This window comes from Ambystoma mexicanum, chromosome 2q (genome assembly GCF_040938575.1).
Source record: "Ambystoma mexicanum isolate Mex_15411 chromosome 2q, UKY_AmexF1_1, whole genome shotgun sequence".
Lineage (NCBI taxonomy): Eukaryota > Metazoa > Chordata > Amphibia > Caudata > Ambystomatidae > Ambystoma > Ambystoma mexicanum.
This window is the reverse complement of record NC_090924.1, coordinates 10325873-10350363: the sequence shown is the minus strand read 5'-3', so window position 1 is coordinate 10350363 and position 24491 is coordinate 10325873. Positions and strand designations below refer to the sequence as shown.

Sequence of the window (24491 nt, the reverse complement as noted above, 5' to 3'; positions counted from 1 at the left end):
CCAGCTCTTGTAGTGAATTTTATATGCATTTCTTTTAGCATCCATCAATTTACAAGTTCTCACCCCTTTGTTGTTATTGTTAAGAGGAGCCATTTTGCAACCTCTAGGAATGCACGTTGAAGCTGTAATTCCATGTGTTGCACTTATCACTTGTTGAAATTAAATATTGTAAGTGCGTGATTTTCTAAACATCTGGTTTTGAAATCACATGGGGCAGCCTGTTGTTGGCATAGACACAGTAGCTGCTCCGAAGCTCATTTACGGTACGGTTCAGGCTCTGCAATTGCTGCAGAGGTAGTAACTGCTGTGCAGCTACTACACAGGCCATTATTTGGTGTAAGTGAGTACATATCTAATAATACCTGCACAGGCTAATGCTCGCAGAGGCAGTAACTGCTGTACAGCTACTACACAGACCCTGTACATATATAATAGTACCTGCGCAGGCTAATGCTCGCAGAGGCAGTAACTGCTGTGCAGCTACTACACAGACCCTGTACATATATAATAGTACCTGCCTGCACAGGCTAATGCTCGCAGACGCAGTAACTGCTGTGCAGCTGCTACACAGACCCTGCTCTGGTGTAAGTGAATATATATATATATAAAATCCCTGCACAGGCTAATGCTCGCAGGCGCAGTAACTGCTGTGCAGCTACTACACAGACCGTGACTACATATATAATACCTGTGCAGGCTTAGGCTTGCAGACGTAGTAACTGCTGTGCAGCTACTACACAGACCCTGTACATATATAATAGTACCTGCACAGGCTAATGCTCGCAGACGCAGTAACTGCTGTGCAGCTACTACACACACCCTGTACATATATAATAGTACCTGCACAGGCTAATGCTCACAGACGCAGTAACTGCTGTGCAGCTACTACACAGACCCTGCTCTTGGTGTAAATTACTATATATATATATAGTACTTGTGCCAGATAATGCTCGCAGACACGGTAACTATTGTGCAGCGTGCAGCTTCTACACAGACCGTGCTCTGGTGTAAGTGACTACATATATAATACCTGCGCAGGTTAAGGCTCGCAGACGCAGGTTACTGCTGTGCAGCTGCTACACAGACTCGCTCTGGTGTAAGTGACTACATATATAATTATACCTGCGCAGGCTAAGGCTCGCAGAGGCAGTGACTGCTGTGCAGTTACTACACAGACCCCGCTCTGGTGTAAGTGACTACATATCTAATAATACCTGCACAGGTTTAAGGCTCGCAGAGGCAGTGACTGCACTGCAGCTGCTACACAGACCCTGCTCTGGTGTAAGTGACTACATATATAATAATAATACCTGCGCAGGCCAATACTCGCAGACGCACTAACCGCTGTGCAGCTACTACACAGACCCTATACATATATAATAATACCTGCGCAGGCCAATGCTTGCAGACGCTGTAACTGCTGTGCAGCTACTACACAGACCCTGCTCTGGTGCGAAGGACTACATATATAATTATACCTGCGCAGGATAATGCCTGCAGAGGCAGTAACTGCTGTGCAGCTACTACACACATCCTGCTCTGTTGTAAGTGACTACATATATAATAATACCTGCGCAGGCTAATGCCAGATAAAAGGCAGTAACTGCTGTGCAGCTACTACACAGACCCTGCTCTGGTGTAAGTGACTTTCACAAAGTGTTTGTGTAGGGGTGATGGAGTTCTTTCTATGAATTGTTTGCTGATTCTTGTGGCGTAGTAGTTTTTGAAATTTTTTATTTTTATTGTTGTCGCCATTTTGTTTCCATTTTGCGTTTGTTTTTTGGTTGTTTTTTCAGTTCTTATGTGAACCATTTTGCTGCCAGTTTTTTTGGTGGTGTTGCTTTGAATGTTTTAGCTGGTGCTAATTGGTCAATGGCCTTGGTGATCCAAATGTTGAGTGTGTCTTCTGTTGTATCTATGTTTGTATCGGTGGGATCTCTTTCACCTAGGTTGTCGTGGTGGGTTGATAGCATGGCGGCCTCGTCCGCTAGTTTTGTTGCAAAGTTGGGGTTGTAAGAAGATGGTCTGTAGATCAGTAGGAATACTATGTTGGATTGGTCATTGAGTTCTATCTTGATTAGGAGGGATTCTTAGTCTTCCGCGTTGGTTGTGATGATTCAAGATGCTCAGGTGTGTTTTTTTTGTGTATAATTGCGATTCCACCTCCTTCGGTTTTCTCTGTTGGCGTGTATTAATTTATAATTGTCGGTTATTGCTTCGTTCGCGATGGCTTTATAGTTGTCTGATAGCCAAGTTTCTGTAAGGAAGAGCATGTCTGTGCCTCCTTCGCTTAGGAGGTCATTGGTTTCTGCTGAGTGTTTTGCCATGGATCTAATGTTGAGGACGCTGCAGTGTAGTTTGCTGGATTTCCCTTTTGTGTTTTTGTTAGTATTGCTTGTTCTGACCAGTGTGGTGTTGGTTGGGTTTCCGTTCCAGGTGGGTTTTTCCCGGTTGAGTCTTTTGGGTGGGATGGTTCTTTGTTGGTCAGTCTCTTTGTTGAGTAGACCGATACGGTTTATGGCAGGGTTGGTTCGTTTCCGGGTGGTAAATAGGGTCGCTACCCCTCTGTTGTTCCAGTCTTGGTGATATAGGGGGTGTAGAGTGAGTGTGATGGTTTCCAATTTGTTCCTTGTTCTGGTTGAGGTATTGTCCATGGTGGAGACCGGGTTGGGATGGTTTATTAGTTGTCATCCGTTTGGTGTCCTGGTTGGGTCTGTATTCGTGAAGCTTGTTTGCTGTCGGTTAATTGTTGCTGTGCTGTTTTTGTTTACCACATTGTCGTATGTGGACAGGTAGCGAGCATTGCAGTCTGTCTTTGCTCTGTTATTTGTATGTCTCCTTGGGCCATCTCAGATGTTTGTCGAGTTTTTTGGGGTTGTGGGATCATGCTGGTCCGTGCCTTCCCGAGTGGTTTGGGATTTCTTATTATTTCTGTTGTCTTTTCTGGCTTCTTTGTCTTTCTTGTGGCGAGGCATGATGTGTGGGTTGTGTTCCTTAGTGGGCGTCCTCTTTCGATTGGTGTTTTTCATGGTCTTTTGGGTTTAGTCTTTGGTGTATGTGGTTTGCTGTTGCTTGTATTTGGTAGGTTGTGGGTAGTTGATGGGATTTTGTGGTTCCATTTGTTTATTGCTTCTTTCCTTTTTGGATCCTTTTCTTTTGATTTTTTTTTTTATCCTAGAGGTACGTTATGGTTGTTGATTATTGGATTTTGTGCAAAACAAACATGAATATTGTGTGAAGGAGTGCATATGAATACTGGCATATATTGGTGCAGTCATGTTAGGGAGAATTCTAATTTCTGTGATAATTCCCTTCAATCTTAGAGACCCCCAGCTCTTTTGCTGGACTGTAGGACTATTTAATTTTAACCCTGGAGTGAGTAAGACCCTTTTCACACTGCATCATGTGTTTTGACCTTTTGGATTATGTGTTTTCACTGTTTTGGGAGTCTGACAAACTCCATATGCATCTACTTTTTGTATGGTGACACACATCAACTTCAGTGCAGTGTCACTGAGAAATCCTTTAGATTTCTCATAAGGTTAAAAATACTTTTCTTGTGTGAACTACTGTTCTCCGGAATTCTCAAAGGCCACTGCTGAGGGCCTGAAATCAGTTGGGGACAGAGTCTTCTGTGCTTGATATGGTCAAGGAAGCCCCAGGGGTTGCGGTTGCAGATGTAACTTTTGGACACAGAGTTTAGCTATGGTCGGTCACGTTGCTTAGATTTGTTAGGACTGATTTTCTTTACTCTGGCCTGGTGGACAGATGTATCGAAGGCCAACGTAGTTTAGTAAGCAAGAACACCTGTGGGAGACGTGTGTAATTTCCATGACTCTGACTGTTCCCCTCTCATCATCAGTCTTACACATTCTCAATCCATTCAAACCATTCTTCCCTTGTAGGGCCCTACACAGCGCCTCTTGTACAACACATGATGGCTCTATTTGCAGTTGTAGCACACAAAAATATGTTTTTATTATTTAAAAAATAGCAAATAACAGTCTCTCATCCGCCATGGACTAATGCTGATCTGAGACGGCGTACACAAGTTTTATCATCTGTTTATTTTTTGTGTGTTTGCCTATGTAATTTGGCCAGTAGGAATTGTCTGAGATGATCATTAGTAATGATCAGATTAAATAATTTTGGGCTGCAAGTCCAGGACTATGTCTGTGTAATAGATAATTATATTTTGATCTCTGTATACAAAAAATATCTGTTGCGAGTATATTGGGGCACGCTTCTACTAAACCCATCACTCATCTTTGAAGAATAGTCCACCCATGGTGGACGAGAAACTGTTATTTGTTCGTTTTAAACTTTTTTAATATGATAAAAACATATATATTTGTGTGTATTAAAACTGCAAATAGGGATATATTTTGTTGTACAAGATGTCTTGGGTACGTTCCTGCAAGGGAAGAATGGTTTGAATGGATTGAGAATGTGTTAGACTAATGATGAGAGGGGAACGGTCAGAGTCATGAAAATTACACATGGCTCCCACAGGTGTTCCTTCTTTCTAGATTTGTATCCCGATAGAGGGATACATTAGTCCAGACCACACCTTTTTTCAGGTCAGCCTAGTTTAGTGACAGGGACAGCCCTGGAAGCTGTAACCAAACCAGTTCAATGTACCTAGGCGAGTGGTCAATCTATGTCTCATGGGGGTTGAGCCTGCTAAGGGGTCCTCAATGTGCGCACACAGTGATAAATCAAGGAACACACTTAGACAAACAGTTATATAAATACTTTTTTATTGATGGCCATATAACACTATGAAAAATGACTACCAGCATGTAATATTATTATTATACACGACTAAACAAATGGTACATATATACAATCACTGGAGTAGGGCAAAATACATAACAAACCCCTGTAAAGGAAGCTTAGTATTAGTATCCAGCACTACAGGTCCACAGAGATACAAAACTAACTTTAAAAGTCCATCCCTAAGATGTGTGGGACTTGTGCCCAGAAGCTCACCAAAGTGTCTCACAGTTTTCTAAGACGGGGGGGGGGGTGGAGTTGAGGTCTTCTGGGGTCCAATGAAGAGTACTAATCAGTTTTTACATGAAAATGAGCAAAAACATAAGGGAACTAAACCAGAATGCTTTACTGACTTCCGAAAAGTGAGCACAGGAGTCTAAACGAAGCAGAACAAAAGGGTGTTTTATAGAAGGCTAGGACATCCCCTAGAGGCTCAAAGGGAGGAAATTGAAAGGCTTGGAGTATCACGGGGTGATCCCAGGGTAGAAGTCCTGAAACAGCCATGGGTCTAGACATTGAGAAATACTTCAGGAGTTTACCCACTAAATCCTAAAGGTCAGAAGTGTTCTCTCCCAGGAACCTGAAGGAACTTGTGGCTGCTTATTTTGCCCGCAGAGTAGAAACGGACAGACCAGGTTAAAACCTTTCTGAAGGAATTTCAATATGCTTGCCATGGTACCCGTAGAGCAGAAATCCCCCTGACATTACACAATTACTCTAAGTTCCCCTTCATAGGCCTTCAGAATGGAGGGTCTCCTATCATTCTGGTTAGAGCCATCTACTTCAATAGAGAGACCCTCTTGCCACGTCTTTTCAACTTTCAGACCACTACACGAGCTTCCTGGGTCTGGCCCCTCATGGGGGGCTGTGGGGTTAATGCAGGGGCTCCGAAATAGTGGGGATTGGAAACAGCGCAGCTACAGCCATGTGTAGGACGAGAGTGAATCTGCTTCTCCAGAGCCAAAAGGAAGCAGTAGGATGACAACCGCCCCAGAATCCCTGATCTTGAGTAGAACCCTTGGAATTGGAGGAAGCTGGGGAAAGAAAGAAAGGAGCCACCATGGCCATTGTGTCCACTCCCTAAACTCCTTGGGAGCATAACCTGGGGGCTTAGGCATTCTGTGGGGTGACAAACGGATTGTACATTTGGTGATTCCACGACCCTGCAAATACTCAAGAATACTTCCACCTTCAGTTTCCCAGTTGTTTCCCTCTACATTGACAATATTGAGATGCATACATGTGTATCGAGATATATACGCGTGCGTGTGTGTGTATGTGTATATATATATCATCTGCTATTTTTTTATTTACATTTTTATATTTACACAGCTGTGTGTATTCCCAAACAGGAAGAGGAACCCTGTATTTACACTTTATATTGATCAATGTCTTATAAAGGTGTTTGTGACATCTCACATGTAGTTGGCGACTTACGACTGTGCTTTTAACCCACATAAACAATATTGAGAGATATATCGAGATTCAGCCCAAAAATATTGAGATTACTTTTGGTCCATATCACCCAGCCCCAACTCAGAGAGCCCTGGCTGCTGCTGCCAACTCCCCCTCCCTCCCCAATTGGAGGAGGGGGCTGCTTTGTGTGCTGATCAAGCTCCTGGAATACTTGACCCTGCCCCACTGCCCAACAGCCCACCCAGCCTGCATCGATAGAAACAATGGATGGTAGTGACTGGTTTAAGGGAAAGCTTGTTCTGGGCATCTGCAATCGCCACTACAGCTCTTGGCGAAGGAATGGAACCACTGGGACCAGAGCATCCAAGTTCATGGACTCCTTCCAGAATTTGGGATGGTGAATCAAACAGGGCCTCTGGTTCTGGCGGGCCAAGGTACAAGGAAAATGCAGGAGGCCATATGACACTTGACCTGCAGGCAGTCGAGTGCAGCAGCCTGAGGTTGGGACAGCTGCCTTATAGTATAGTCTGTAGTCTGAGTGCCTTGTTGAACGGAAGAAGCACCCTCCCCTGCACCGTCCAAACTTTGCATAAAATAGAAGTGATCATGTTTCACCTTCCCATCACGGTCACTCTTCTTTTTGATTTACCATCCTGTGGGTCCGCTCTCCTCTCCTGTCCTGTCAAATCATGGCGACAATCTGCAAGTAAGATTTTTCAGAAAGGTTTGTTTCCAACTTCACCTGCTGAAGAACAGTCTTTCTCTCGCCTAGAGCCCCACCACAAGTCATATCTGGCCCAAGACCTTCTTTTATTCCACCTGTACTCTACTGTATGAGCATTCTCACAGAGATACAAAAGAAAGTCTCAATGCATTCACATCTCTTAAAGATCTGAGCAACGAGATTAACCATGAACATAAAGAGCCGAGAGCACCTCACCTCGTCCTTGAAAACCTTTCAGTGGCTCCTGATGGAACAGAGGATCCACTTGAAGGAAATCGGCATCACCCACATGGCTTTTAGAGATAATGGGCCTCGTAGTTTTCTAAACCTATTCAACCCTTTAATATACCCTGGCCATGACCCCATGAAGCACTCCCCAAGCCCACTTGAAGTTCAGAAAGTCCCCAAAGCAATATTGTTCTATATATACTTCCATGGCGCCTATGACGGAATTGCCCTCCCTTTGAGTAACAGCAGCATTGCTCCTGCTATTGCTCAAATCTTTCATTTGCATTCAAATTATATTAACATGCTGCACCTCTGTAAATTCAGAGTTGCAAGCTTCTAGCCAGATATACAAATCACTTGGCCCCTTAGGTCGCCACATTTTGGGAGTACATCATTTCTCACTCGCCCAGAGTTCTTTCTCAATTGCCAATTGCAAGCGCAAATGCACATTTTGAGACCTTTTGTACCTGTTACCTGTGTTGGTAATTGTTAGGAAAGACTTCTCTTTTAGCAACTTTCCGTCCATGCTCTATGGACCGCCACGCCTTTTGCTTTTGTTTTCGAACCTGTCCTGGCTTTTTATAGGGGACTGAAGCCTCCAGCTGCTTTGCCCTGGCCTTTTGCTCATTTTGTTATGGCGAAACTGAGCCCTAATTCAGACTGTCAGTACTGGTAATCTGTTTCCTCTTTGTCTTTTTACCTTTTTGGTAACTTTTTAGCAGTGCATACAGCATCTTACGATGCAGTGCAGTGGGGATACTTTTGTAAGTATTTCCTAGTCTTTTACACTTCGGATTTTTGGTTACTTTTGTATGTGCCTAGAGAGAAGCTGATGGCAGAAATTACATTTTTGTGTAATTTTCTAGTGTTTACGTTTCTACTTTTTATTTTATTTATGTCAATTAATGTTTGACATTTCCGATAAGTTATGTAAATTATTACATAGAATCATATGTAATTTCTTCATGCCTACGAATTATAAAATTATCACATTCCATACCTGGTACATGATCCAGCAATAGCCCAAATAATTGATTGCATTAAACCTCCAGGCCATAGCCTGCATCACTCCTTTGCGTAAGGCCAATATTACAACTCTTTAACTAAAACCTCAAATATTAAAAATGGGATCCTCACAGGGCCTATACTTAAAATCAACACTGTGTCAATAACATAACTTCCACCCGTTTCCAAATTCTATAAATTGCGGACCCTTCAGCCAAAGACTGCATTGAGACAATAGATCCAATACTCCTCTGTACTTATGCTGTTCTAGGCATTCACAAATGTTCCAAGGTGAAGCATATACAAATCACCAAGGTTTTTGCAGAGTTATAATGTACTGGTTTGTCTCAATCATTATTGCAATACCACAAATCCTACATATCCGGTCTTGCACAGGGATTTTCAACTGCAGGTCTTTAACCGCCAGTGTAGGAAGCATACACAGCCGTAATGCATAAATCTCCTAAATGCTGGAGTAGGGCATAATATCAAGTATTGCTGCATTTTTAGGTATGAAAGGCCCATGGTTGGGTAGGCCAAATAGGATTTAAGCTTTGTGAAGTGCACATAGTTCTGCTGCCAATTGTACATCAAGAATTATCTCAGAAAATCTCGTTTGAGAGGCTTAAAGGCTTCGGACCAATCTGGCGTGCATCCTATTTCGGCAAACAATTTCTCATTGACCTCACAAAATGGTTTAAAAAAACATGATCCAAGGGTAGGCCTAGTATGCTAAGCATCATACTGGACAGTACGTCCAATTGATTCCACCGGGTAAGTACATTGTGTGAGTCGTCAACTTCCTTTGTCCAAAATAAATAAACTTGGTTTTGTTCATATACAAACTAAATCCATTTTCAGTGGCATATGTGCACAAAATGTTAAATGTTCTCTTTAATCCTACCAGTGTGTGATCCGCCAACACGATGTCAGCATAAGATAACCACTTTGTGATATCCACACAAAGTGGTTATCTCCTACCTTTGATGGACCGTTAAATACGGTGGCCAACATAGCAGGCACGTCCGCCAAATACAAGTTGAAAAGCAGAGGGGCAAGGACATAGCCTTGCTCAAGTCCTTTAGAGGTAGATATGTTGGTTGTGCATGCACCCCTACTACTCAAGCAAGCACACACGCGTGTTTCCTCATATAATTGTCCTTAACAAGGCGGGTGGAACACCTCAGTTACCAAGTTTCTGCCACATTGTATTACGGTCTATAGAATCTAAGGCGGCTCAGAAATACACAAATGCCTTGTATAGTGTGGGGATTATCCTTTTTCTTAGCTGCATGTATTAGTATATTTAAAACTAATAGATTATGAGAGGTCGAAGAACCCTTGTGGAATCCTGCCTGGAAAGGGCTTGGCATTTTCTGATCTTCAACCCAACTATTATGCTCCCTCAAAAGGATGGCAGCAAACAGTCAGCCAGTGGCATCAAGCATTGAGGGAAGCCTATAATTTGTGGGCTCAAGGTGGGAGTTATTTTTAAAAATTGGCACCCGATCAGCCTCTTTCCAAATAGCAGGGATAATACCTCCCTGACATACCTTACTTAAAATAAGGGTTAAGATGTCAGCCCACACTTCCCCATCATTTTTCAAAACATTAGCTAGGCCATTTGGGCTAGGTGTCCTACAACTCTTAAGCTTATTGATTTCTGCAAGTACCGAGTCACAATCAATCTCCAACTCTATCAGGGTTGTGCAGCTCTGTGGATGTTTATCTTATATGTAAGACCTGTTCTTAGTGAATTGAGTGGAACTAATAAAGTCACACCAGGCCTTACCACTTATTGGATTAATGAGTTCCTCACGCTCGCCCTTTCTGCTATACCTTACCAATGCCCACATGCAGGAAATATACCTGCTATTAAGTATCGCCACCATATCTTGCCATTGGGCAATCTGCAGTGAGTGCAGTCTATACTTAATCCAATGGTGGTATTCAGTTTTACGTTTTTTAACCTCCCTACCGACAATCATACCTCATAATCCAGAGCAACTAATAGCGAGTAATCTTATCCACAGAAAGCACTTAGAATCTCTGATCTGTTTATAGAATTATCTGGAGTACAGTACACACTGCTTTGGGCGGAGACTGTCAAAGTTAATGTTTTAATCCAGGTTTCTATCTCGTTTGCAGACATTTTATTGGGTATTTATAATGCACCTATACAGCAAATGGTGTTTCAAGGTGCCACAAGACAAAATGGGGGGGAGGTGGGGTGAAGAATCACAATAAATGGTCCTTCTAGGCCTTGTTGCGCTTGCACAATCCGAATGACAACCAGAAGTGCAGGGAAGTGGCGAGTGGGGCTGGTGGGGATGTTGGGGGGTGGGGGGGAGGAGGGAGTGCTGGGAGGGGAGGGTGGGAAGAGGGCCCCTGGGCTTGGCGAGTGCTAAAGAGAGGCCAGGTGGAGAAGTGCCAGGGGAAAGCAGGGAGCTAGGGTACACATGGTAAGTGCGAGGATGGGGATACATCGGGATCAGTAGGGGTGTTGGTACAGCGGGAGGGAGCCTGGTAGGGCAAGTGCAGGGTTGAGTGGTCAGGGGCCCTGTATGACTCAGAAGGAATCCGGCAGCCAGTCAAATGTGGCAGAGGGGGACATTAGCTGGGGAGGTGGAGAGGGAAGGAAGAAGAGAAAAGGAGGGTCTTGAGAGGCTTCCAGAGCTTAAGGAGACCTGGCTCAAGCTTGAGAGGGGCAGGTAGGTCATTTCAGAGGGAGATTCCTGCGGAAGAGAGATCTACCCCCCCCCCCCCACTCTTTGTTTGGAAAAGCATCTGATCTGTAGAGAGTTGGAGCTTGAAGACTGAAGGCCTCTAGCAGGGAGTTATTTAGGGTGAGAGAGTTGGAGGTAGCAGGGTCCCAGGCCCCAGAAAGCCTTGTGGATGATGCAGAGGGTTTTGAACTTGATCCATGCAACAACCGGGAGCCAGTGGAGCGATTTTTAGGGCTGGAGACATGCAGTCCCTGGACTTGAGGGCAAGGATAAGCCTTGCAGCCCTATTCTGGATTAGTTGAATGGGGCGAAGGGTGGATTTAGGCAGATTGAGGAAAGGCTGTTGCAGTAGTCCAGTTTAGAGAGGACCAGAGCTCTGGAGACATTGAGTTTCTGGGAGAAGGTGAGGAAAGGGAGAATGCCTCTGAGGAGGTGCAGCTGACAGTGGGCCTTCTTGGCAAGTTTCGTGATCTGAGGAGAGAAGGAGAGAGGAGTTGAAGATAACAAGGTTTTTTGCCTCACAAGAGGGGGAGGGGAACACTGCAGGGTGGCCAGGGAGTGGGACGGAAGGAAGGAGCAGGTGTCCCAATGAGAAGGTTTTCAGTATTACTGGCATTAAGGCTGAGATCGTTAGCAGCTCACCATTCCTGAAGGGCAGCCAGGCAGTCAGGAATCGGAGAGGAAGAAGAGGAGGAAGTGGAGGGAAGCTTGAAGGAGAGCTGCTTGTTGTCGGCATAACATTGGCCATGAGGAGAGAAGGCAGAGCTCAAATGGGCTAGAGGGGCAAGGTAGATGTTGAAGAGCCACGGTGGGAGGATGGAGTCCTGAAGGACACCGCAGGTGGAGAGTTTGATGGGTAGAGAAAAGGGCCCAGTTAAACCTGGGAAGTTCGGTCAGAGAGGAAGGAGGTCAACCAGTCCAGTGCCAGGTCCGTGATGCCAAGGGTATCACAGAGCCGATATATAAGGGTGGCATGATTGACTGTATCAAAGGCAGAGGAACGGTCAGGAAAGATGATAACAGAAGAGTTGGAATTGAGATTTGAGAGCAGGTATTCACATGTGCTTGTGAGTGCAGTTTCCGTGCCTCTGGCTGCTCTGAAGCCAAACTGGTGGTTGTGGATACAACCAACAGATTCAGTGTGGTGGATCAAGGCTTTCTGGGGTCTGGGTCCAACATACCTTCAGCTATCCCTCCGCAAATACCTCCCGTCTCGATCTCTCCGCCCCTCTACCTCTAACTCCCTCAGGGTCAGTCATTTTTCAAAGAAACGAGCTGGGAGTAGATCTGTCAGTGGTCCTCTAAGGCTGCTGCCTACGCCGCTTCGTGTCGGTGAAGTGCCCCCACGTCTCACTGAGCCTCACCGCCAGAGGGAACAGGCAAAGAAAAAGCACTTTTTTTTAACGCTGGACCTTCCTGTTGCCGGCACTCGCGGATGGCTCCACCCCCAAGGCAAGAGACACAGGATTTTGCAATATATTATCGTGTCCCTGGGTATGTCTCGTCTCAGTACTCTGCTCCTGTAGTTCTTCACTTTGCATCCACTGTTCTGCTCTGGTCTTCCGCTTCACATTATTCTTAAACATCCGGGCAGGTTTACTACAGCCAGTATTGCAGGTCTGCACCCGTGACAGCTCGTTGCTACCCACTCCATATCTTACTGCAGCACGACACTGCCTCGAAAGTCATAATTCACAAATCACAGTAGGAATGGGGAAATCAGTGCGCCAACATTCGTGTTAGCTCTGATACCAAGGAAATCTTCTCTTTACTGCTACGCCGGCCCGCTACGCTCTTCTTCCTCATAGGCCGATCACACCAGCCTGCTTCCCGCCATCTTGGATGTACAAGCGGTTGAACTTGCTTAGCCGATTCGGGCACTTCCATTCGTCAGATTGCCATAAAATTTGCACAATCTGCTGTTATGATTTTCCGGTCCGCTTTTCCATTGAAATTAGGATCTCGCACACCCTTAAAAGGATTGTACAGCTCATAGAGCGGATCTACTACAGGAGATCAAGCCATCCACGTCTGCCATCTTGTGACATGCCCATCCACCGTGTCTATTCATACTGTCCCATTTTGATCACAGTTTTGCTCATAGCAGAAATGTTACAGTCAGATAGAAAAATCTGATTTCCTCCACCGTTTGATCTCTGCATCTTCAATCTTGCAGCCAGTGTCTTTACTGAAGTGGATATCTAACGATAGCTCAAATTAGGACAGGATCACTGTTTTAATTTACACCACCATTCATTCCCAATACAAATTTTACAAGCTCATGACCACCAAAACAATAATCCAGTGTGGCCCTCACAACTCCTCCTTGCCAGGAAAATCTTCCGTGCACACCCCCCCCCCTTCAGCCCAGCATTATCAATTCACAATCATGAGTAAATCTCAACCAGCGGCGGCCTTGCCCGTGGCATAACACTGTTCCATTATGCTGGCTGACCTCATGTAACTCGATTCCTCCAGTGTTTGCACAGTGGGCATTGAAGTTGCCCCCAGCACCCGTTCGCCATTACAGCATTCTGCCCAATTAGTCATCATTAACATTATTGTTTCATGTGTACTCTCTGTGTGATGAGCACCTGGGGGATCATATATGTTGATGAATAACTACACGTGGAGGTAAGGGATAATACAACCGTCACTTCCACCACATTTTTCTCAGACAAAGGAAGCTCTATTTGACAGGCAGACAGCGTTGACCACCCTTTTCACCCCTGCTGGCCACATTTTGAAACACTCCATCTAGATACAACTGTTCCAATAGCCAGTTTTCCAGTATCATAAAATTGCCCTCCTTGCTAAAACAAATGACTGTGCCCCCTCCTATTCCAAGATGCTTTTTGAGGGTTCATGGTCTATCTGGTTTCACTGGAAGGAACCTTGCAAGCCAGTCCCATCACCCTTTACGTCATCCTTTCTTCTTGCCTCATGTGCTACGTCTCTATGTACTATTCTGCCAGATGCTCCAGAAGTGCTCTTCAGTTCAATACCTGCTGACTTGATTTCCGACCTTCCTTTAAGCTCAGTGAGTTGAACTTCATCAATGACACATCCCATTCTGTGAAAATTAGCCCTATGCTGCTTCATCATGTCCACTGTATCACGAGATTAACAGAGGACATTCGACATCATGGTTTCGAAGTGCGCATATAATTTAACATAGTCTAAGTCACCTGAAGTTAAAACTTGCAGTGGTGGTTTTATATGAAGCGGGTTTAGGAGGTGTGTTCGATTGATCCATGAGTCCCTGTCCTCGAAAAAATATTGCTAATAATAAAAGTTCAGGGGTCAAATTTGGTAATATTTAAACTGGGTAGGTTATTTTCAGAAATGGCAATTCTGCCTGCCCTTTTTCATCTGCATGCTCGAAGATTCGGTAGGCAATATCGCATTACCATCTATTTGTGTGGCCTGCTCACCTTCCACCTCTTAACATGTGGGAGAATTAATCTTCTGAGGCTTCGTTATTTATACTTAGTGCAGGACTGCTAGTTGGCTTCAACAGCCAGCTCATCGGGGTGCCTTCTTGATGACTAAGACGCTTTATGCAGCGTTTGGCCTTCTTTTTTTTGAAAATCAAGTTTTTATTGTCATTTTCCAAAATATCAACATTGTCACCAACATGTACAACATATGCGTTCTGCGATTACCCTTCATCCCTCCTCCCTCCCCCCTGTATGCAGTTCAACAAGACTCTTCTTTTATTAAATTGTCACAACCAGGTAATCACTACTTGGTTTCACTTATTCCCAAGGACACGGTTATCTTCCTTATTTATTAAAGAAGGGTAACCAGATCCCCTCTGTTAGTTTGCGTCTCATCCAGAAGGTGAGTCCGGTATTTCATGTCATATATGGACTTTGCTTTCTGGATCCATTCCCTCTCTGTAGGCATGCTCCCCCTTTTCCAATGTTTTGCCACACACCTCCTTGCCGCTACCAGCAGGGTGTGGACCATATGCCCCCCTAGCCCCCATTTTCCTCCTTCCCATATACACCAAACGGCAGCAGGCTGGGTTCCATGGGCCTGTGTATCCCACCCAGATCCTTCAACCATCCCAGGACCTCTTTCCAGTATGTTTGAATGAGTGTACATTTCCACCACATGTGGTAATAGTCACCATTTCCCCCTCTACATCGCCAGGACAACACCTCAGAGTACATTTTTGATAATGTTGTGGGTCGATAGTGCCATCTGTGTAGCAGTTTAAATGCCTGCAATCTGTATTGTAGGGACAGCATGGACCTTTTCACCCCTCTAGACATTTTACCCCATAGCGGATAGGTGAGTTGGATTCCTTGATCCTCCTCCCACTTCCTCTGTGACAGTAATATATCAATGGTTTTGCCACTCCTCAGTTCCATGTATAGCCTGGATATTCGCCCCTTGTGTTGGTTTCTTGTAGCCGTACTTTCTCTAATGGGGCGAGTTCCCGACACAGGTTATCTCCCCAGTTGGGCTTCGTCAGGACACCCTTCAACTGTAAATACTTAAAGGCAGAGGGCCCCTTCATCCCCAGACATTCCTCTAACCGAGCTAATGGCATGAATTCCATCTCCCAAAGTTGTCCCGCCCTTGAGAATCCTGCCTCATACCATGTTTGAAACATCAGGGGGTCTGTGATGTAATTTCGTATGGGTGGCAGCGAGATGCAACTGAGTGGGGAGGGCCATGTCGAACCATCGGGTGGCATCTCACTGGCGCCAAATCACCCAGTACACTTCCAGGATGGGGTGTGTCAGAACTCGTTTAGGGATCTCTTTCTGCGAGACCCACATCCACTCCCTGAGCGCTACCGGCTGCATGATATCATTGGCCATGTGGACCCATTGCTTCTTTGTTTCTGGGTTTAAGTGGTCCACCATAATCCACAATTGGGCCGCCCTAGAGTACGCTCCTAGATCTGGGAATTCCACTCCCCCCTCCTCCTTTAATAAAACCAGCACCTTGTCCAGGGTTTTGCTCCAGCCCATAAAACCCTAAGAGAGCCTTCTATAATGTGGCTAGGAAGTGGGCTGGCACGGTTGTGGGGAGCATTTGGAAGAGGAACAGCAGCTTCGGGAGGACTGTCATCTTAATACAATTTAGCCATGCCATTCAGGATAGACTGACCCGTCCCCAGCGCTGCATGTCCTCCCTTATCTTACTCCATGGTGGGGGGTAGCGGTTCTCGAATAAATGATTGGGTACCCTCGTAATTTTTATCCTGAGGTATCGAAAGCCCTCCTGCTTCGTCTTGAATCCCCATTTACCAATCCAGTTACTGTCTGCCTGGTACCAATTGCCCAATAGGAATGCCACTGACTTAGCTAGGTTGACCCAGAACCCCAAGAATTTCACATATTCTTTCAGCCCCTTTAAAAGAGAAGGCACCGAGGACCTCCGGTTCGTGAGGTAGAGTAATGCGTCATCTGCAAAAAGGCTTGCTTTATGTTCTTGTCCTCCTTTGTGCACCCCCGCTATGTCCCTGCAACCTCTAACTTATTACCCATGGCTCCATCACCAGCGTAAAGAGTAGGGGCGAGAGAGGGCACCCATGTCTAATCCCTCTGTGGAGCTCTATTGTTCTGGGCATGTTCCCATTGACCGTCACCCTTGCTCTCGGGGTAGGATACAGGGCCTTAATCCATCCCATCCACCGGTCGCCCATACCTATCTTCTCCAGGACCCCTTGCATAAAAGACCAGTTAACCCTGTCGAATGACTTTTCGGCATCCAGGGAGAGGACCAAGGCCCCTCCCTTCTTGTTCTCGGGTCATACAGGATATGCAGAGTTTTTCTTGCGTTATCAGATCCCTGCCTATTTTGAATGAATCCCGTCTGGTCTGGGTGCCTGAGCAGGGGAGATGGATAGATCCTGTGAAGATCTTTGCGTCTACATTAAGCAAGGATATGGGCCTATATGAAACACAGTCCGTCTTGTCTTTACCCTGCATGTGGATCACTGTTATGAGTGCCTCCCAGAAAGTGTGGGGGGGATATCTTCTGTCTGTTTTATAGAGTTAAAGACCTTCACCAGAGGCCCCGCCAGGACTTCTTGGAACTGCTTGTAGAAGCCTGCTGTATAGCTGCCTTCCCCTGTTGCCTTCCCGGATTTCAACGGACCTATCGCCCTCTTCACCTCTTCCCTAGTTATCTCTGTCTCCAGCATAGATTTCCCCTCTTTCGTCAGGTGGGGGATGGGGAGTTTACCTAAGTATTCCTTGACTTCCTTCGCTTTGAGTTTTGTAGGTTGGGAGTACAGTGTTTCATAAAAGTCAGCGAAGCGCTCAGGGATGTGTTCCTCATATCGGATTACTTCCCCGTCTTTGTCCCTCAGCCGGTGGACCCTCCTATCGCCCCTTCGTTCTCTGACCCTGTTTGCCAAAAGTGTTCCTACTCGATCACCCCCTTCATAAAACCTTTGTTTGGTGTTTCTCATTTTCTTTGCCACTTCTCCTATCAGGATCGTATGTAGTTCCTGTCTCTTGTCTCGCATTATTTTCAATAAACCCTCTCTGTCAAATCTTGGTCTTGTTAACCTCATCCTCACGTCTCCTAATTGCTCCTGTGCCTTCCCTTCTAACAGCGCTCTTTCCCTCTTTTTGCTGGCACTTCCACTATAAGAAGGCCCCTCACTGTGGCCTTGGCCGCCTCCCATACCGTATTCAAACTTATCTCCCCTGTGTCATTTATTACAAAATATTGGGTGATCCTTGTGTGCAGGAAGTCCCGAAATACCGGTTCTCGGAAGAGGCCATCATTGCATCTCCAAGGTGGTTCACCTTTCCTCCCTTCTTCTAACTACACGTTTGTTGTGAAAATCTCGTGGTCCAACCACGTCACTGCCTCTACCTTTGGTGAGGAGGCCATGGCCTCTGGCTCCCTTGGGACCAGTAGGAGGTCAATTCTGGTATATGTTAGGTGTGGGGGCGAGAAGGTGTATCCTCCAGCCTGTGGGAACTTGGACCTCCATACACCAACCCAAAAGTGTTCCTGCAGCAGTTGGGAGAAAGCCTCCTGTTCCTTTCCCTTTAATTTGATCTTGTCTCCCCTTGCCGACCACCAGTCCACTGTCGGGTCTGCTATCAGGTTAAAGTCCGCTGTTCGGTTTCCGCTGTTTTCCTCTCCACGATAGATCTGACAAAAGGGTACTGGCAAGTCCCTGTTAATGCAGCAGACCGGGAGAAAGCGGCATTCTCTACTCCCTTACAGCTTTTCAGTTTAAGGGGTTACCTTTTGGCTTGCAAAGGGCACAGGCTACCTTTCAAAGGTTAATGGACCAAATCCTCCGACCTTATGCATGTTTCTGTGTAGCATACATTGCTATCATCATTCACAGTAGGTCCTGGAAAGAACCTGTACATCACCGTTACCTAGTTACCAGATCATTAAGAAAAGCTGGGCTCACAGCAAATCCAAAGAAATGCCACTTGGCAAGATCATCAGCCAAGTATCTTGGATTTTTTGCAGGTAACCGCTGGTACAACCCCAAACTGATAAAGTCAAGGCAGTTAAAGAAACCCCAAGTCTCAAGACAAAGAAAGATCTGAGAGTTTAGTGGGATGGTAGACGTTTTATCTCTAGTTTGAGCATGTGTTGAAAGTGTCAAGTTTCAACTGGAAATACATTCTACAGAAAGACGCTTCACATATTGGCTTGGGGCAGTTCTTTCACAAGATCATGATTGCATTAAGCATCCCATCCTCTGCATCAGTAGGAAATTGTTCCCACAAGAGGAAAACTGTGCCACTATTGAATTAGTGGCATTGGAGACCGCTCTCAAATATTAAATGGTAGAAAATTCAGGTTTATCACTGGCCATGCTCCATTAACATGGATGAGCCTCCGCAAAGGCACATATTCAAGAATCATGCACTGGTTCTTAGATTTACAGCCCTATCGCGCCTTGAAACACTTATGATATGATATAGCATTTATAACACGTCTATACACATCATATATTGTTTTACAGTGGAACATAGGAAAGGAAGAGAACAGGGTAACGTGGACTTCCTTTGCCGTTTCACAATAGGTGCTGAGAGAACCTTCAACATTAGGTGAAGGGTATGTAATGAATCCTAAAGTCCTCACGGATTCCCAAGCGGGTAACCTCCTTCCATGTGGCTAGGGGATGGCAGCTGCCAGCTGATGCTGACCTTGGGGGTGGCTATGAGAGGGAGGATCACATGGGATGAGACCACTACCGGGGAGATGTCATGGCTTCACTGGATGAGGCACGGTACCCCCATTGCTCATTAGGAAGACCCCCCTCCCCCTGCTCCCTGATACCCAATCCCCTAATGGCCTATTGCCATGTGTTTGTTCCCCCTTTAGGGAAAATAAAGAAACTTTTCCCAATATCCTTTAGGCCAAACTCCCATCTATGACCTGGAGAATAAAAGCTCCAACAAAACCCTTTTCACTTTTCACTTCTAATTCCCCTTCATATAGAACTGATCGTTTATACGGAATTATTGAGAGGGATTCTCCAAATACTATGCATCAAGTGATATCAATGGACTCCCGCTCCCACAACCTTCTAAGTACTGAGACAAGGATGATGAAGGAATTGATGCAAAGCAACAGGAGTCTCAAGCTCGATGAGCATGCTAGTTTGGTGAACACACCTGTGCGCGGAACATAACTTTGTATGTTATTCAGTTTCCAGAATAACATGATTCATCAAGACCAGCATAAGCAGGTAAACACATTACAGAGCTTGTAGTAACTTTTTAGAATAGTAGAAACAATTCAAACGTAACTTGACAATTACTTCTCTGAATAATGGTATGTAATTCAAAAGTGAGAGTGAGTAATACTTTTATAGAATAATTCTTGGTAATTCATAGATAAGTAAGAACTTGGTTTCAGATCCTTACGACAGAAACCACACCAACACAAGTCAGGTTCCCTAGCAATCTAAAAGTCAAGAGTTCCTGTGGAAATCTTCTGTAGCAGTTAAGTAACAAATGTTGATGCTAAAAGGGTTCAGGGACTTTGGAGAAGGCTCCCTGAATGTGTTCCAGCGTTAGGCCTGAGCAAACTCCCAACTACTCAAATTAACCCCCTAGCCAATCAGGAGCGACAGAATGGCTGTAGGTAAGTATTACCTCAAGTCCCACAGTACCTTGGGGGCAATGAAGAAGATTAAGCTGGATGTCTTCACGATGTAGCCGCTGTAGACCTGGTCTCCTGTTCCTTGGTTATGGTGACAAAAGGAGGGACCCTGGATGGGATTTCACAGCAGCAGTCGTGAGAGGAGACTCGCAGCAAAGGATTCTTCATGCTCCAGCGTGGATCTGCGGTTTTAGGTCCTTTTCAGAGACACAAAACACTCAATAGGAGGGCCAGAAAAGAGCCAATGAGGGTATGCCCCAGCTCAAACGTTCTAACGAATAAATTGGGCAAGAACTCCTACACTCTAATTACATGAGACCTTACATCCAAGCAATCGCGAGGGAGGTGATGGTTTGCGCCCCATTCAAAACAGTAGGGGTTAAAGGAGGGGGACAGGAAAAAGTTGCTAATTAGCCCTGCCTATATCTAAAGTACCTAGTGGCTGCTGGTGTGCCGCCTATCTAAAAGCATATAGTTTAAAAAATCCTGCAAAGAAGTGTATTCACGGATTGCGTGGCATAAACATGTCACCAGTTATATCACATCACTACACCTCGTACCAGCCTCACTCCCACAACTCATACTTAAAAAAGAATGTGGGGCCCAGCAACTTATCTTTGGCAACAATTCACAAGTTTAATAGCGGATAGTCAGGGTTCACAAGTTTAAAAAAACAATCAAATTAAAAAACTAGAAAAATAATAGACCAACATCAGTTCAGAAGGTATGGGTTACTCAACCTCTGAAGATCAAGCAATATGTAACATGTGGCTATTAGTAGAATACCATCTCTGGACGTTTGGCGACGGTTTCAGTGGGATGAAATCTCTTGATACCTCTTTCCACAGTATGTTCTTTTTACACTCTGTGTGATATACTCACAATTTGTTCTTGTTGAGGCACTTAAAGACAGCTCTTCTTACTGCATAGTTAATATTGCACTGGTGCTGTGCTTGAATCTGTGGGCGCAAAAGGACCAGAAACTGTATCACGGCCATGTTGCACATCAGAGGACAATAAATGTGATGTCATGGTAGCTCCTGTGAGAAACCTGAGGGTATTCTCACTCCTAGACCCGTTGGATCCTTTGCGCGGGTGGCATGGGAAAGGCCATCACTATTGGATCCCGAACCTGGGGACGGAGACGTGAGGGAGGGTGACCTTGGTTGAGGATCCTTGGGAACTGGGAGTGGGGTGCCCTTGGGCAAGACATGGTATCCCCTTTCCCTAGTGACAGCAAACCCAATCCTTCAACCTTTATGGGCTATTGCAAGCCACCTCCCCTCATATTTCCACAGTTGACACTTGACAGCACTGGGAAGAAGAAGAGGCAACTAAGAGCAATGAAAACTATGCTCTTTTACCACTCTAGTACTGAGATGAGGAAGATGCCTGCTAAGAGCAGTAAAGGTCAGGCATGTCCCTTTAATGGGAGTCAGGCAGGGCTGAATAATCATCCACACATGCAGCCTCTCAAGGGGCTGCAGGTGTATAAATGAGCCCAACCCAGTGGCAGAGGAGAATGACGGGAAAGGACCAGGAGGCTGGTGCAGACAGCAGAGGACCGTACAGGATAGCAAGGGAGTGGGGTCTCCCTGGAGCAGACTAGGAAAGGTGAAGGGAGCCGTGCTGGAAGGCTGCCCCGTTCCTTTCCATTCAACGTGTTTGTTCCCCTGGGGTCGAGGACCACCCCAGGAGTATCTGAGGAGCAGGAATGGGAGCCCCAGCATTGAAAAAGAAGGTTGTGTGATCTGCGCTGCAGCACAAACGATGACAGCGACCAGGGAGAGGAGGGCAGGGGGGGTGGGTGTGTGTGTGTGTGTGTGTGTGTGTGTGACTGTTCATTTAAAGGTGAACGAAGAACTATATTTGCCAATTATACAACAAAGGGAAATACATTGTATCAGAGTGGTCACGTGTGGAAAGGAACATGCTTTCGAAAGTCTCTGAACACCGAACAATCCAATTAAAGTGAAACAAACAATTATCGAAAAATAAGATGAAGGTGAAAAGTGATCCCTAAGCTAAAGACTTTATTGAATACCGAATTGCAACTTTACTACTATCCAGATGAAGGCAAAAAAGAGGAGAAGCTCTTTAAATCCATGCAAACCACTATATAGTGAAGTGTTAAAATGAATATAATCCTAAACCAACCACAGTATGCTGAAATATAATTTGAAAGGAACAGGCAGCCAAAGGAGACTGAAGCCTGATTTACAGTGACATTTTTTTAATGTGTGAAAGCTACACAATTATCTAAACAGTGTATTTGACAACAAAATGTAACTAAACTGGAAGACTAGGACATTTTGTGTTTCCTTTTCACGTGTGGCATTTGGAGCTTGGGGAAGGGAACCCTGAGTTCTGACGAGGAACATTTCACTTCAAGGCTGTTTTACATTATGTGACTTGGACCTTTGGGAAGGGCACCCCGAGTCCTAACTTGGGGAAAGAGACCCAGAGACCTGAAAAGACTATTGCATCCGAATTCTAAGAAAGGGAGTTTTGAGACTTTATTTTGTTGAACTGTTTTATACTTGGGAAGGGAGCTGAGAAGGTAGCTACGAGCTGGAAGAAGCTCAGAACTTTATGTTGAACACTATTTTCTCTTGGTTGTTGACATCCCTACACATTGTATAGTTATAGTTGTGAGGGCAAGTATAGGTTTTGGACACAGACAGATTCCTAAATTGAACTATTTGACTCAAAACTTTCCTTCATTTTATTTCGGTAGGGAAATCCCACCTTAGCATAGGGCAAGTTAGGCCTTTTTCCATCTTGACATTAAGTTAATAAACTTGTTTTTTTAAAAATTTGGAATCTGTTGTCTGTGTCCTTCTTCATGATGCCTTCACACTCCCCATTAAATACAACTCCTAGCTAGTGGCTCTACTAGAGTGGCTATTTATACACCACAGTTTTCCTTCTTTAGCTGTTAGTCACACTTTGGTAGATACCAAGGAAGACCAAAACAAAGTCACCAATTACCTTCTACATGTTTTACATAAAGCAGACTGACCTGAGAGTCAAATGTTTTTGGCGTGTCTAGGTTTTTGATTTATTGTTAATGCTGCGCAGCATTCTCTGCTTAGAATGGAGGGGGCAGCCATTTAGGTCCTACAACGAGAGTAACATGCTGTGTTACAAGCCTCCTAATAGGACGGCTACTTTATTTTTACAATGACTGCACCCCACAGCGGGGTCATGTGCTGGTAAACGTACCCCATAGGTGTTAGTGGACATCCTCTGATGTTGGTTATGGTTGTCGCCTGCTAGTAGCGACATGGACTGGTACAATCTCTCCAATCGCAATGTTGTCTCCTCACCAATTCTCCTCCGTCTATACTTCTGTGATTGCACTCCACCTGTTGCAACGTTAGTCTTCACGTGATCGCAAAGTTTTGTATGTTCATACGTGACCATAAGTGCAGCAGTCCAAGTTGCTACATCCGTATTGGTTCTTAAAATAGAAGCGCTTCATGTCAAAGATGTATCTTATATTCATTGCGTTCTGCTCGCTCACAAAGCGTGCCGGTCACACAGCTTTGAGTGTTTTGCAAGTCGGCTATTCTCCATATGTTATAATGCCGTAGGATAGTGCATTATGGTATACCTCTGGAAATATAACACTCTTGTGTTTTGTCTCCTGCAACAATTTATAGCAATCCAAGTTACAACTGATTTGTAACCCAATACTTTCAAGGTGTCCACATTCTGAAAAGAAAGCAACAGATTCCAAAGTTAGACTCATATAGTGATTGGTACAATGTCAACGGGTTGAGATAGTCCAACTCCTACGCGAAATTAGGTTAACGCAATTTTTTGTTGATCTGGATATGCTGGATACAACGGAGGACCATGGGTGTGTGACTGAACTTCATGCCAGATCAACATTTTACCCGACCAACATTTCACCAGAGTCAATTACATTTGAAAAAACTCTTTTGGAGAAGCTTTGAGAAATTGAACTCCAAAAGGAAAATATAATTCATAATATGTGTAAAAAGGAACGCAAAGCATTGGCAGAATTGGGTAAGAACCCCACAATCGCCATCAAACTGTGGTCATGAATACCAACGACTACAACCATATGTTGACCACCCTCCTGGAGAACGGACTCATTTATGAGCTTCTGCCAAATGATCCCACTGCTAATCTTAGACAATTGTTAGCTGGGGTAGTGGAGGAAGCAGTTTGTCAAGGAAACATCAGCTCAAAGGAAGCCGAATTCCTATGGTCTACCTTTCCAAATATTCCAGTCTTCTATGCCCTACCTAAGGTACACAAGGGAATCTCCTCTCCTCGTTGTCGCACAATCATGGCAGGTATTAATTCCATCTTGGAGCCACTTTCCCAATTCGCTGAGTGCCGCAAAATGCAATTATAGTTAAGACACCACAGGACTATTGAATATGGTCAAAGACCTGCAATTTGATCTGGACATACAGATAAGGGCCACACTCGATAAGAATGTCATTTTACCAGTTTATATTCCCTGA

At 44.9% G+C, this 24491-nt stretch overlaps 1 protein-coding gene across 2 annotated transcripts in view; it reads left to right on the top strand.

The window, feature by feature from the left end:
* The window catches only part of AXIN1 (axin 1), a 486191-nt gene that overhangs the window by 116 nt on the left and 461584 nt on the right, over nucleotides 1-24491 (top strand). The window lies entirely within an intron of this gene.